At 39.9% G+C, this 14839-nt stretch overlaps 1 protein-coding gene across 4 annotated transcripts in view; it reads left to right on the top strand.

Annotated features, from left to right (window-relative positions):
* Positions 1 to 14839, top strand: part of LOC150079046 (transcription initiation factor TFIID subunit 4B-like) — a 634753-nt gene that overhangs the window by 138007 nt on the left and 481907 nt on the right. The gene's annotated exons all lie outside the window — the stretch shown is intronic.

The following is a 14839-nucleotide window of genomic DNA, read 5'->3' as shown; positions in this document are numbered from 1 at the left end:
GAAGAAAATGTAAATTCCGTTTTGATCTAGCCAGACTAATATTATGAAACAGATTGCTGCAATCAATTTTCCACAAGTAAGGAAAATGGCATGGTTTGATAAATTTAAACTGAGGGATGGAATTCATTTGATTGTGAGGCATGGTGACTCAGTCAGTGCCAATATACCAATGACAGAAAGTTTGCTATAATTATTTACGAACGTTGATACAGTCCTAAACAAGTTTTAAACATTGATCAAATGGTACTAGCAAACAGAATTTGCATTACAATGGAGGAGAAGAGCTTGGCAAATTATAAGCTATCTGTGGATTGACTGACTATTCTTCAAGACAGTGCTGTTGGGAACTTCAAATTAAAACTAACACTTACTTGTTCAGTTCTCTGAAAACTCAAGAGCTATCAAAGGCTTTGTGAAGGCTAAACTTCCTGTGACTATTCCAGAAGTGGTTTTGCCATAATTTCTGCCTTGCAGTCCCCCTCGACGTGGGCACCTGTACGTGGTGAGGAGACCTCCCAGTGATGCTGCTAGTTTCCCAGGTTAGCATCACTGGGATCTAATGCCCATACCTTGGTTCCAGGGTTACATCTTTGGAATCCGGCGTGTGCAGCCATGCGCCGCGACCCGTGGATTTCGGAAAGGGGGACCTGCTGGTTGAGGGGCCCAGCCTTAATACACCACTTTGGCCCCTGCTTCGACAAGACGGGAGGTCCCGGACCGGCCCGACTGCGATCAATCGGCGGGTGGTTTTTTACTGCTAGGGTCAACTGCGTTCCAATAAGTCTCCCTCCCTATGGTCCTGGGACAGGATAAAGTGGGTATGGTGCTCCTAAGCGAACTCGCCGTCCGATTCGTGAACGCAATACCTGCTAGTTCACGAGTGGGCGTCCCCTCGTAGGGCTCCGTGGTGGGTGAAGTACTTAGGCATCAGACACTTTCTCTTTACTCATATGAGTAATTTAAATCCCATTTCTTCTGGGGCCCCAACAAGGCCCCTACCTAATCGAGACGATGACAAAGAAAACACCTCTGCAAAAAGAGCCAGGACTGAGGATACACCACCACCATCAGTGACACCGCTTTTCCTCATTCTCCATTCCATCGGAGAGCAGTCAATTGGAAAGATGTCACCCTTCTTTATCCAGAAAGGATTAGAAGGGTTGGCAGGTTCACCAAAATCCGTTAAACGACTGCGTTCTGGCGATCTTTTGGTTGAAGCTTCCACTACAAAACAAGCTGAAAAATTCTTCAACTCTACATCCATAGGGGGAATACCTATCACCGTAACCCCCCACAAAACTCTGAATTCTTCACGTGGTGTTATATCAGAGTGGGACCTTCATGTTTCTGAAAAAGAGATCTGCTCTGAATTGAAAGACCAAGGAGTGACAGCTGTCAAAAGAATATCGATATGAAAGGATGGGAATCTCGTCCCTACCCGAGTTCTTATCCTCACGTTCAATACCCCACGGCCTCCAAGTTCCATCAAGGCAGGCTATCTAAACTGTCCAATGAGGATTTACACCCCAAACTCACTGAGGTGTTTTAGATGCCAAAAATACGGCCACTCACAAACATCTTGTCGTGGTAACCCTGCCTGTGCTCGATGTGGTGTTAAAGACCACGAGAGCAAGGAATGTTCAGCTTCAAAACCGATCTGTATTAATTGCCAAGGAGAGCACCCCGCCTACTCTCGAGCGGGCCAGCAGTGGAAGGATGAAAAAGAAATCCAAAAACTGAAAACAGAGCTGAATATCTCCTACCCAGAGGCCAGAAAACGTATCCAACCAATAAATAGCGGGAAACCTTCATATGCTCAGAAGGTTTCTGCAAAGTGCACTATCGGTACACAAACTGAAATGACTATATCACCGAAAGAGTCATTCACTCCGATTGCACGCTATTTATTGAATTCACAAAAGCCCACCAAAAAAACACAATCAGTTGCCACTCCTACCAAAACCAAGTGGTAAAAAAGAGCAAAAGCGTTCGGAAGAGTCACCCGTAATACCAGAAACAATGGATGTAGAGAATAAGGAGGTATCGGACGAATCAGTCTTGGAACTGTTTGCGGAGGAAGAAATGGACACGGGACAGCATCCATTCTTCCCCAAAAAAGATAAATCCAAGACTGACAAAATAAAGCCCTCAGCACCTCGGAAGCCGCCTGATGGACCCACCAAGCCAAAATAATGGCTAAATTCCTACAATGGAATTGTTGTGGATTCCGGCGAAATACTGATGACATCAAGGCCCTCCTGCAAAAGCACGAGCCAGTTTGCTTTTGCTTGCAGGAGACTTATCTAAAGGCAAATGACGATCCCACCATGCATAACATCACATTTTTTCGAAAGGATAGAATTGCGGATGGTCCTACTCATGGAGGAGTGGCTATCCTTGTGGGCAACCAGACCCCAGTTCAGCCGTTGCTAGTTACAACCAGCATAGAGTCTGTTGCAATTTGCCTTTCAGTGGGATTTTTATTAACTGAGTGCTCTATTTATTTGCCACCTGGGACTGACATCTCCCAGGAAGACCTTGATGATCTTGTAACGCAGTTGCCTCCCGCTTTCTTACTTCTCGGGGATTTTAATGGACATACTACCCTGTGGGGTAGTGCTAACATCAATGGAAGGGGACGAGTCATAGAGCATATGCTAAATGACAATGACCTTTCCCTTCTAAATATTGGAACAAATACCTTCTTCCACATGCCTACCCGTACTTTTTCTGCCATTGATCTCTCTATCTGCTCCCCTTCACTCACTTGGGAAGTGGAGGAGAATCCATATGGAAGTGACCACTTCCCTGTGATAACCTCGTTACACAGTGGGAGACCATGTCTTCCCTTCAGGTTACCACGGTGGAAGATTGATCGGGCTGACTGGTCTGCCTTCCAACATCAGGCAAATTTTGATCTCAGCACCGTCAGTCAGGAGCTGATCAATGATGCAGTAACGTACATCACAGAAATTATCGTCCAAGCAGCTGCGAATGCTGTTCCAAAAACATCTGCCCGGTTTCCACCATTTCCCAAACCTTGGTGGAATTCACAATGCACAGCAGCAAAAAAGGCTCAAAATAAAGAGTGGGGGATATTCCGCCGATATCCTACCACGTCCAACCTTATAGCCTTTAAACGCTTACGAGCCAAAGCATGCTATATCCGCCATCAGAGTCAAAAGGAATCGTGGATCCGTTTTACATCATCCGTTAACCAGTCTACCAACTCTAAGGTAGTCTGGGATAAAATCCGGAAAATGAAAGGAAAATATACATCCCACCCTTCTTCAATCCTAGATTATAGTGGATGCACTATTGCAGATCCAACTGCAATAGCCAATTCTCTTGGGGAAACATTCTCAAACATCTCTGCAACATCATCGTATTCCCCAGAGTTCCTGGTCCTGAAACATAAACTCGCGAAACAGGCACTTAATTTTAAGTCTAAGAGCGTCTATCCCTACAACGGGGCATTCACTATGCAGGAACTGAAAACAGCCCTCACTCTTTCCAAAGCAAGTGCCGTAGGACCATATGGCATCCATTATTAAATGATTAAACATCTTTCACCAAAATCTATGGATTATCTGCTCTTTCTATATAACAGAATCTTTATTGAAGGGCAGTTTCCGGATTCCTGGCGCAAGGCAATCGTTCTTGCCTTTGCTAAGCCAGGAAAGGATCCAAAAGTCACTACCAATTATCTATTGCTCTGACTAGCTGTCTGTGCAAAATCCTGGAGAGAATGGTTAACTCTCGTTTAATATGGTATTTAGAATCAAATGATCTTCTCTCCAACATCCAGTGCGGCTTCCGAAGGAACCGGTCCACTTTGGACCATCTAATTAGACTGGAAACATCCATCCAGGATGCTTTCCTAAAACGCGAACACTTGGTGTCAGTGTTCTTTGACATGGAGAAAGCGTATGACACAACTTGGAGATTTGGCATCTTAAAAGATTTACATAGCCTAGGCCTTAGAGGGCATCTCCCCTTTTTTATTCAAAACTTTTTAGCCAATCGATCTTTCCAAGTTCCTGTGGGATCCTCACTCTCTCGTTCCTTCAGGCAAGAGGAGGGAGTACCACAAGGATCAGTGTTAAGTGTCACGCTTTTTGGCATCAAAATAAATTCCATCACAGAACAACTTCCTCCAACTGTAAACTGTGCCCTCTATGTTGACGACTTTAGCATATTTTGTCAGTCATGCAACATGAGGGTTATTGAAAGACAACTGCAGAAAGCCATTGATCGCCTTAATTCCTGGGCACTTGCTAATGGCTTCAGGTTCTCGCCGGAGAAGACCGTTTGCATACACTTTTGTCGTAAGCGTAATCTTCATCCTGAACCTGAATTAAGACTCGGACAAAATGCTATTCCAGTAGCAGCGAACACAAAATTCTTGGAACTCATATTCGATAAAAAAACCGACCTTTCTGGATCGTATCCATCAGCTCCGCACAAAGTGCACAAGAGGCCTTAATATTCTCCGCTCGCTCTCCTCTACATCATGGGGTGCAGACTGATGCACCCTTCTACGGCTTTACCGTGCACTTGTGCGATCCAAATTAGATTATGGGTCCCAGGTATATTCTTCAGCCAGAGGCAGCGCCCTTCGATGGCTGGACCCTGTCCATCATGAGGCTCTCCGTCTCGCTACTGGAACATATAGAACATCTCCTGTCCAGAGTTTATACGTCGAAGCAAACGAACCACCGTTAGTGCTTCGACGTAAGCAGTTGTCTTTAAAGTACACTTTAAAACTGAAATCCCTGCCAGACCATCCAACGTGGCCATTCGTTTTTGAGCCACGATGGGAAAATTTGTACAATACCCGTAAGACTGCCAATCGTCCTTTTGGTATTTGTCTCCAAGAGCTACTCAAAGAACTTAATATCAAGGTAGACAAGGTTGCCCAAACACCAAAGCAACCCCTTCCACCCTGGCATGCTCATGTCCCGGCATGTGACTTATCCCTTAGAAATTGGGGAAAGTCGGACACTCCATCATCAGTCTACCTGCAGCTTTATTCAGCACACCGAGCTGAACATTCTGACTTAGCGCCAGTTTACACAGATGGTTCGAAGTCGGAATCATATGTGGGATCTGCTACTGTCTTTACAGACAGCACTACATCGGAGCAGATTCCCTCTGAATGCAGCATATTTACTGCAGAGCTGCTTGCTATAGAGTTAGCCTTGGATCACATCAGTAAATGCCAATACCAACGGTTCGTTTTATATTCTGACTCTCTCAGCGTGTTACAGGCTTTAATAACTGTGAGATATAATTCTCATTCAGTTCTGTCTAGCATTCAGCAGAAGATTCACTTTCTCCATGAACGTGACTATGATATCCTCTTCTGCTGGATTCCCAGCCACATTGGGATTATTGGAAACGATTTGGCTGACACCGCAGCCAAATCAGCAATTCCCAGTAATAATCGCTGTCTGTCAGTCCCCTATACAGGCAAATAATACACGAGAAAATACACTCCCAATGGCAGGATTCGTGGAATAGACAGACTGCGAATAAATTATATCGTATAAAGCCTGTAATTGAACCGTGGCAGTCTAGTCTGCGCAGGAATCGTAAGGAGGAAGTTGTTCTTGCCCGGACCCGCATAGGACATAGTCATTTGACACATTCTTTTTTTTCTGAGGGCCCTCCTATGTGTGAGTCTTGTGGCACAATTTTATCAATTAGACACATTTTAATTGATTGTCCAGATTTTAGTAATATCCGTTTTACTGCTTTTAATCATCTGACTGAGCCTTATACACCCAGTCAGATTTTATCTGACAATGACCATGTGTCTGCTATTTTTAGCTTTTTGAAATCAGTAAACCATTTTACTCATATTTAAAATATCTACTTTGTTATTGTTACTTGTTTTCTGATATTTGTCTTTTACCGTTTATACTTGTTTTTTTATACTTTGACTTGGTGACCTAATTCTTTAGGCCACTGAAAAAAAAATAATAAATTTTTATTTTTTAATGACCAGGTTTTGGCACATTATAGCCTTAGTTGCTAATGCGCCAATAAAACCCAACAACAAACAAACAAACAAACAAAGCCTTGCAGTCAAGGGGTTTACATCAATAAGATCATCTTTGCAGAGAAAGCACACTGCTGATCGTTGACAATGCCCCCAGGTCACCCAGACACCTTAATGAGCTAGCTGATGGAATGGTAAAGATTCTCTCTCCGTTGAGTGTCTTCTTTCTTCCCAATCCCACACTGATCATACAGCCCATGGACCAGACTGTGATTGCTAATTTCAAATATTACTACCATAAGATCACATTGACTAAATGCTTGGAGGCTGCTGTTGGAGAAACAAGCCCACTCTAATTCTGGAAACATTTTAATAATGCAATCAACAATATTACATTTTCAGTTCCCGTTTTATTAATGCTGCATGGAAGGAGTTTGTGACCCCAATTTCCCAGAATTCTAAGAGGAAGCATCTGAAAAAATGCAGGAAAAGATTTTGAAGCTGGTTAACCAATTGGGCTCGGAAGTATACATATACATTTTTGTGTCTTCATCAGAGGTCATCCACCAAAATAATGAAAAAGACAGCAATGCTTTTACTTCTGTTTCCGACATGCTCCGTATGCATGGGTACACGTGCGAAAAGACACGTGGTAAATTATAATTTTAAAATTGTAATTTACCACGTGTCTTTTCGCACGTGTGCCTATGCATACAGAGCATGTCGGAGACAGAAGTAAGAGCATTGCTGTCTTTTTCATTATTTTGGTGGATGACCTCTGATGAAGACACAAAAATTATGAAAGACACTGCAATGTTATTTCCACCTTGATCGTTCTTTCAAGTTTTTCCAAAATCTTTAAAATTTTTTCAAAATTTATTTGGTATTGTTTCAATTGGTGCAAATCTTATCGTTTTATTTTCCTGTTCATTTCACCCCCTTTATTTCACAACATATATCGCTCCCAGTGTATACTGTATATTCATCAGTTTTAATTTTTACATAAAGCTCGTTAACATGTTCTACCTACAATATTTTATGCTTAAAATATTTTATATATACATGTACACATTATGGCTGTAGGGTATGTTTTGCTGTATCAGTGTCCCTGATCCATAAGTTATGTTATTGTAATTCAGACTTATCTGATTTTAAACTTAATTTTCCTCTCATATCATATAGCTTCTCTATATCATTATTCTTGACTATACACACACACACACCGATGAGCCAAAAAGTTATGACCACCTACCTAATATGATGTTGGTCCTCCATATGCAGCCAAAACAGCTCATACCTGGCGAGGCATGAATGCAACAAGATTTCTAAATGTGTCTTGTGGTATCTAGTACCAACTTGTGGTACCAACACTTAACCAGCAGATCCTTTAACTCCTGTAAAGTCTGTGATTGAGACACTGCACATCGGAGTTGCTGTTCCAACACAAACCACAGCTGGGATTGATGTCTGGGGAATTTGGAGGCCAGGGCACTGGCCTCCAAACTGGGAGCTTGGAGGGACTCAAGACTAGTAACCCACCAAGTAATGCACTCCCGATTCAGGCCACAGAACAGAATAACCAAGTGCAAACTGCTCTGGTTCAAAAGGACTTATTCTATTAGGAGATTCCATTGTTAGGGAAACGGAAAATATTTTTTGTAATAAGGATAGGCGGACTAGAACCAGGATTTGTCTGCCAGGAGCAACAATTAATGATGTCACAACAGCTTGTCAGATTTTAAGGGGAGTGAAGAGAATATTATTATTCATGTGGGGACTAATGATATTAAGCACTCACAATCTAAAGATTTGTTACACAAATATGGGACCATCCTAAAGAAATGCTGCAAGTTAGGTTAGAATGTCAATGTGTCTGAATTCTTCCCAGGCACAATAGGAGGGATTGTATGCTTGAAAGTCTTGTGGATTAACTCAAGACTTGAACTCTGCAAGGCTTTTGGGAAGAAATTTTTTTCAGCTTGGCCCACATTCTGTTTATTTCTGATAGAAGAATTCTGTTTTGTAGAGATGTGCTATATTTAAACAAAGGTGGTGCAAAGATTTTTACCAGTATCATCAAGGATATCTTAAAGGTTCAGAGAAACTGCTAGTTTGGAGGAGACAAGGGTAATATGGATATGTGTTTATCTAATAATATTGGTCAAAGTAACTTGCATATACCTTAAACGTTCTTATTCTTTACCGCAACAGATTATATTAGCAAGATGTTCTTGGGGCGGAAATGTTTCAAATGAGTGGGTAGCTAATGCTAGAGAAGCAAGCTTAAAGGGGCTTGTCAGGGGTTAACTATACAAGAATGCTAAATCTTAATTATTTATACAGCAATGTCAGAAGTGTTGTCAATAAAATGAGTGAATTCGAACTGCTGGTTAGTACAAGTAACACTGACATAATGGGGCTTACAGAAACATGGTGCCACCTGGAAATAGGAGATGTTGAGCTTCAGTACGGTATGTACAATGTATTTAGGAACAATAGGATAGATAGAAGGGGTAATGGGGGCATCTTCTTATCAAAAGCATCCTGTGCACAAGGAAAGCTTTTGTGGATTCAGATGTTTTGCATTCTAGTATAGAATTTGCATGATGTGAGATAGTTGAAAGCAAAGGTATAAGAAGATGCCCATAATCTACAGTCCAGGTAATTGTGAAGATTATGATGAGAGCCTCCACATGCAAATAGAATGGGCAAGTAAGCGTGAATGTCTTTTTATGGGTGATTTTAATTTGCCTCTAATTGATTAGAGAAAATGGGTAGGAAACTCGACATGGGGAAAAAAATTTTTAAATCAACTAGATAATTGTTATTTGTATCAACATCAGGGAAAAGAATATTCTAGACCTGATCATCACCCATGAACCAGAAAACATAATAGGGCTGACAGTACTGGCAGTAGCAGGAAGTGATCACGGAATTCTACAGCGGACGATGAAGAGAGAGAAGTAGCAATAGTTAAAGGCAAAGGAATGGGTTATAATTTCAGGAAAGAAAATTACAATGGCTTAAGGTGCTATATGACCTCTATTAACCGGGTAGATATCTCAATGAGAGCAAATACAATTGAATTATGATATACTTTTAAAACATTAATCACAGAAGCCCAGAATGTGTATATACCACTAAGAAAATGCTATATGAGAAGGATTCTAAGTTGAATAAATAATGAAGTTGCCAGATTACTTGAGCAGAAAAAGATTGCATGGAAAACTTAGTTCAATAAAAAGTACTGAAATCTATGGCAGCTATAAATTGATCTGTAATAGTGCCATTTTGGGAATAATTTTAACATAGGTTATTTAGATTTCTGCAAAACATTTGACTCCTCAGTCCCACATGAGCAGTTACTTTATGAGCTGGAACAGGTTGGAATCAAATAGAAAATCTTTAGATAGATAGCAGGATGGCTTCAGGCTAGCAAGCAGAGGGTTGTGATAAAGGGTTATTCCTCAGATTGTGTTAATGTAAGAATTGTGGTTCCCCAAGGATCAGTATTGGGACCACTGTTGTTTTTGATTTTCTTAAATGATATCGATGAAGGGATAGAGGCCATGATGTCTAAATTTGCAGATTATGTAAAGATTGGTAGAGTAGTTAATGATGACAGCCAAGAAGTGACATCTTACACCTTGGGAACAGTAAACCCAAAATAACTTATGCGCTTGGTGGAGTTAAACTAAAGTCTGTAATGGGAGAAAGGGACGTGGGAGTTGTGTTATAGTCGGATATGAAGTTCTCTGAGCATTGTAGACAAGTTGCAAGGAAGGCCCATGGTGTCCTATCGATGATTTATCAAACATTTGCTAGTAGAGAGAAGGATGTCATAATCCCATTATATAAGGCTATTGTTAGACCACACTTGAAATACTGTGTTCAGGTATGGAGACTGCACCTAAAAAAAGACATCAAGTTTCTTGAAAGGGTCCAAAGACGAGTAACTTGCTTGGTGAGATCAGCAAAAGGGCGTCCATATGAGGAAAGACTTTGAATATGTGGGTTGCACAGCTTGGAAACAGTAGATGTGATTGAGTTGTTTAAGGCTCTGAGTGGCAAAAGTAAAATGAATGAGGACAAAATTTGCATGGTTATAAATGATTCTAGAACTAGAGGCGGCCCCGAGTGCCAAGCGATAGTGTCCAAGCGATTTTCCTAAGTGATATATAGTGCTCTTTCTAAGTGATTTCGTTATATTTTCTTTCCAGTGCTTTCCTCATCCTTATTTCTTTATAAGTGGTTCTGTACTTAACAGATCCTAAGTAAGAACCCAGAAAGGAAAATTACCTTTCTTTTCCTAGTATATTTATTAATTTTCGCACAAAGAAACTAACCTCTCCAACCGCTTGGCCACTAGGTGGCACCGCTCCTGCCTCCACGTGGCGGGGCTGGAAGTCTGGGAGAAGAAATCCACTCTCCCAGGGCTAAAAGGAGCAACGATGGACAAAAATAAACAATCCTCGTGTGGATCTTATGATTCAGAACTGGACAAACATAATCCAGATCATGACGACACAAATGTATCCCATGCTAAGAGACAAAAAAAAGAAGGAATGGATAAGACCACACCACTCTTTCTAATACTACACTCCTCCACCGACCAACCATTGAGTAAGCTGTCCCCATTTTTGATACAGAAATGTCTCGAAAATGTGGCTGGCCCTCCAAAAATGGTTCGGCGATTAAGATCCGGAGATTTATTGATCGAAATGACCGAACATAGACATGCTGAGAGGCTATTGAAAATATCTACTTTCGGTGGAATTCCCACGAAGGTTACCCCACATGCCACCTTAAACTCCTCTAAAGGGGTAATATCAGAGTGGGATCTATTAAACGTATCAGAGGTTGAACTTGTGCATGAACTAAGAGATCAAAACGTGGTACAAGCCAAAAGAATTGTTATTAAAAGAGATGGAGAACCTGCTCCCACACGGACGGTGATTCTAATATTCGAAACACCAAATCTACCTACTTATATTAAAGCTGGTTATCTTAGATGCCAAGTAAGACCATACATTCCAAATCCGGTCCGGTGCTTTAAGTGCCAAAAATTTGGTCATTCCCAAGCTGTCTGCAGAAATGTAGCCACTTGTGCTAATTGCGGATCAAAAGAGCATACACACACACACTGAAGTGCAAATTTGTCCTAACTGCCATGGTAACCACTCTGCCTTCTCTAAGGAATGCCCTCAATAGAAAAGAGAAAAGAATATTCAAAAATATAAGATTGAGCAGAAAGTATCCTATCAAGAAGCTAAAAAACATTTTGCAGTACCTGCTAAGTCACCTACATATGCTTCAGTTACCCAACGGCTACGCTCAGTAGAAACTCAGACAGATTGCTCAGTCCCTCCAAATATCTCAATATCTGGTTGGGCTAAATCGCTCCTCTCCTCATCAAAGGAAAAACCTATTCCTAAATATGCTACTCGAGAAGCAAATACTCCTGTAACAATACCTCCGGATAAGAAGCCTAATGAGAAACTAAATGAACGAGCCAAGACCCCTGAAAGAAGCAACACTACTAAATTTATATCCGATACCATGGATATTGATTAGTAAATTAATAAGAGGAGTTTACCTCAATATAGTACGTGGAACACTTCCGTATGATACCCTCCAGAAATTAAAACGGAAAAAACGAAAAAATCGACAACTTACCGGTACATTAAAGTAAAATATAAATAATTAAAGTAAAATATAAATAATTAAATAATCAATTTAACACAATTCAAAATCAATTCAAAACAATTAAAATTCAAATTAACGCAATTAAAAGAATCTAACGAAAATATTCAAAACGATTTTCCTTCCTGAAGCTGACAATGCTTTTCGACCGACTGTCGTGATCACAGGAATGAAAATTACCGAATCAGGCTAAACCTGCAACTTAAATAGTGCTTATGTGTCTTCGCGCATGCTCGTAAAGGTCCACGCATCGGAGATCAAATATGGTCGCCGAACATTAACAGAATTCTCGTGTAATTTTATTTCAACGGTTTCTGCAATTAATAGTCGTGTATAATTACGTTGAACGTTAAGTATTTTGGCCTCGTTAAATAAAAAAGTATGTTTTTCGTTAATGGCATGAAAGGCTAATTCTGACGCTGCTGAACGAGAAGCACGAACTGAGGCTTCGTGTTGATTTACACGGATATTAAGAGAAAACCGCGTCGAACCCTGATAAGACGAGTCGCAATCACCGCAAGAAATGTTGTATACTAGATCATTAATTTGAGTTGCGAATGCCGAAAGAACCGAGCGATTGTTCAGTATAGTGTGTAACTTCCGTATAGGCCTAGCTATAATTTTAAATTCGGTATCTTTAAAGCATCTGTTAAGCTGTTTGTGCCACTGTTCAACATATGGGACAGAAATAAAGTATTTTTTGATATTACTATTGTTGATTGGTGCAGTATTTTGTATCCTATCCTTAGCTTGTACCCTAATTCGATTTATTGTGTTAATGGGATAACCCCTGTTCAAGAATCTGCTAGTTAATATTTGTATTTCTGAGTCTAAAGCAGAATCCGTCGTTGAATATTTATAGGCATTTAGAAATTGATTAAAGATAATCGATCTTTTGTAGGTGAACGGGTGGTAGCTATTATAATGTAGAAGCATACCGGTGTTTGTGGGTTTTCGATAGATGCTAAATTGTATTTTGTTCGAGTCCCGGGTAAGCGTGAAATTTAGAAAGTTTAATGACTTAGTATCCGTATCTTCCCTTTCCAATGTAAATTTGAGTCTAGAATGAATATTATTAAACGAATGTAAAATATCTTGGATAGTACTACTATCGGTAATAACTAGAACATCGTCTAAATACCTCCCATAGTATGTGATACGGGGACGAAAAGGTGTCAAATGTATCTGCTCAATCGTTGAGAGATAGATCTCTGACATTAAGCCACTCAGGCTCAAACCCATTGGTAATCCAAAAATTTGTTTGTACACCTTGTCTCGAAAGGTGATGTAGTTAGCCTCAACTAATAGTTTAATTAAGTGAAAAATCTCCTTTATAGGCAGCTTCGTATAATTAATCGGTGTCGAGTTTTTATTTAACATATCCCAAATAATATCTAATGTGTATTCAACGTTTACATTTGTATATAATGATGTAACATCTAATGAGAATAAATTGTCATTGTCGCCGAGTCTACAGTCTTTAAGATTATTAAATAATGTATCGTAATTCTTAATCCCAAATTGTATAACCTGTCTAAAAGGTTTTATAATGTTATATACATGTGTGGCTAAGGCTGAAAATGCCGAGTTCCTGTAGGAAACAATAGGTCGAATCGGAAATCCAGGCTTGTGTAATTTTACCTGACCAAAAAGTGCAGGAATATTGTATGTTCTGGACTTCAATTCCTTCAACTGAACCATAGTAATGTAGTCGTTTTTTCGATATGTGGTTAACGTTTTATTGTATTGATTTACCAAATTGGTAAACAGTGTCGGGTCCACTTCACAATAAGTGGAGCTATCAGATACAACTGAATCTAACTTATTAATATAATCATGTTTATCTAGTATTACCACTGTATCTCCTTTATCTGCCCTCTGTATAATAATGTCCTTATTTTCTCGAAGTTCTCGTAAAGCTGAACTGTCATGTGTATTCAATTTAGGAAGTCGCGTTTCTTTTATGTTATTCACTACTTGGTTAACTTGCTGAATAAATACATCTTTTTGTGGAACACTACGAAGTCCAAATTTAATATCAATTACGCATTGTTTTTTTGGCAGCTTTCGAGGTGGTAAATTATAATTTAATCCTTTGGATAAAAGTGAAATCTGGTCCTGCGATAGTGTACACGAGGAAAGATTTGTAACCTGTTGATATGTCGGTTCGTTGGATACTGGGTGAGGGGGTGTTCGTGAACTAGCCGACATATTCTGTGGTAGTGCGTTATGTGTCTGTGGGGGGGATGTCACCCAACTCGTGTGAACTTGGTCGCAAGCTCGCGACAATGTGTTAGAATTCGCATGAACGTGTCTTGAACTATTCGATAATGTTTGCAACTTATTAACGTGTCTGTTTTTTATTTCTGAGGCTTGTGCTTCCCGTCGCAAATCTATGGAGGTCTTCAATACAGACCAATCGTTTGGATGTAGATAATTTTTTAATTTATCGCGAAGCTTCCTAACCTGGGAAAGGTATTTTTGTTTATCCGAATATCGAGATTTTAAGGCAAGCTTAACAATATTACGTGATGTCGCCAGTGATAGTTGTTTTATGCCTGAAATTTTTTGATTTAAATTCACCCTGGCAAACTTCGGAACGATGTTGTTTTGAAGGCAATATTTTAGGAAAGAAATATGGTAACTTTGGGCCGAGTACCTTAGTGTAGATTTAATGTAATTTTGTACCAAGCCATTCAAAAAATCTCCCATAATTGTGTGTATCGATTGTATACTACTGGAGAGACAGGAAGTGAATGAAATAGTCAATAAGAGTTTGAAAATTAATTAGATAGTATTTTATTAGATTTTATTTAATTAGATTATATTTTACTTTAATGTACCGGTAAGTTGTCGATTTTTTCGTTTTTTCCGTTTTAATTTCTGGAGGGTATCATACGGAAGTGTTCCACGTACTATATTGAGGTAAACTCCTCTTATTAATTTACTAATATAATTATCAACGTAGAACATATTGAGTATTACAGCTCTGATTCATACTATCATGGATATTGATGAAAAGATAGATGAAGATGACTCAATTCTTGAGATTCATCCAGAGGATGACATTGACACCGGTAGGCCAGTCTTCCCAAAAAAAGAAAAAGCAAAAGTAGACAAGCGCAAACAAAA

The sequence above is a fragment of the Mastigoproctus giganteus genome, chromosome 10, assembly GCF_048544385.1.
Source record: "Mastigoproctus giganteus isolate SK-2022 chromosome 10, ASM4854438v1, whole genome shotgun sequence".
Lineage (NCBI taxonomy): Eukaryota > Metazoa > Arthropoda > Arachnida > Uropygi > Thelyphonidae > Mastigoproctus > Mastigoproctus giganteus.
The sequence above is the reverse complement of the archived record's forward strand: the minus strand, read 5'-3'. Positions and strand labels throughout refer to the sequence as shown.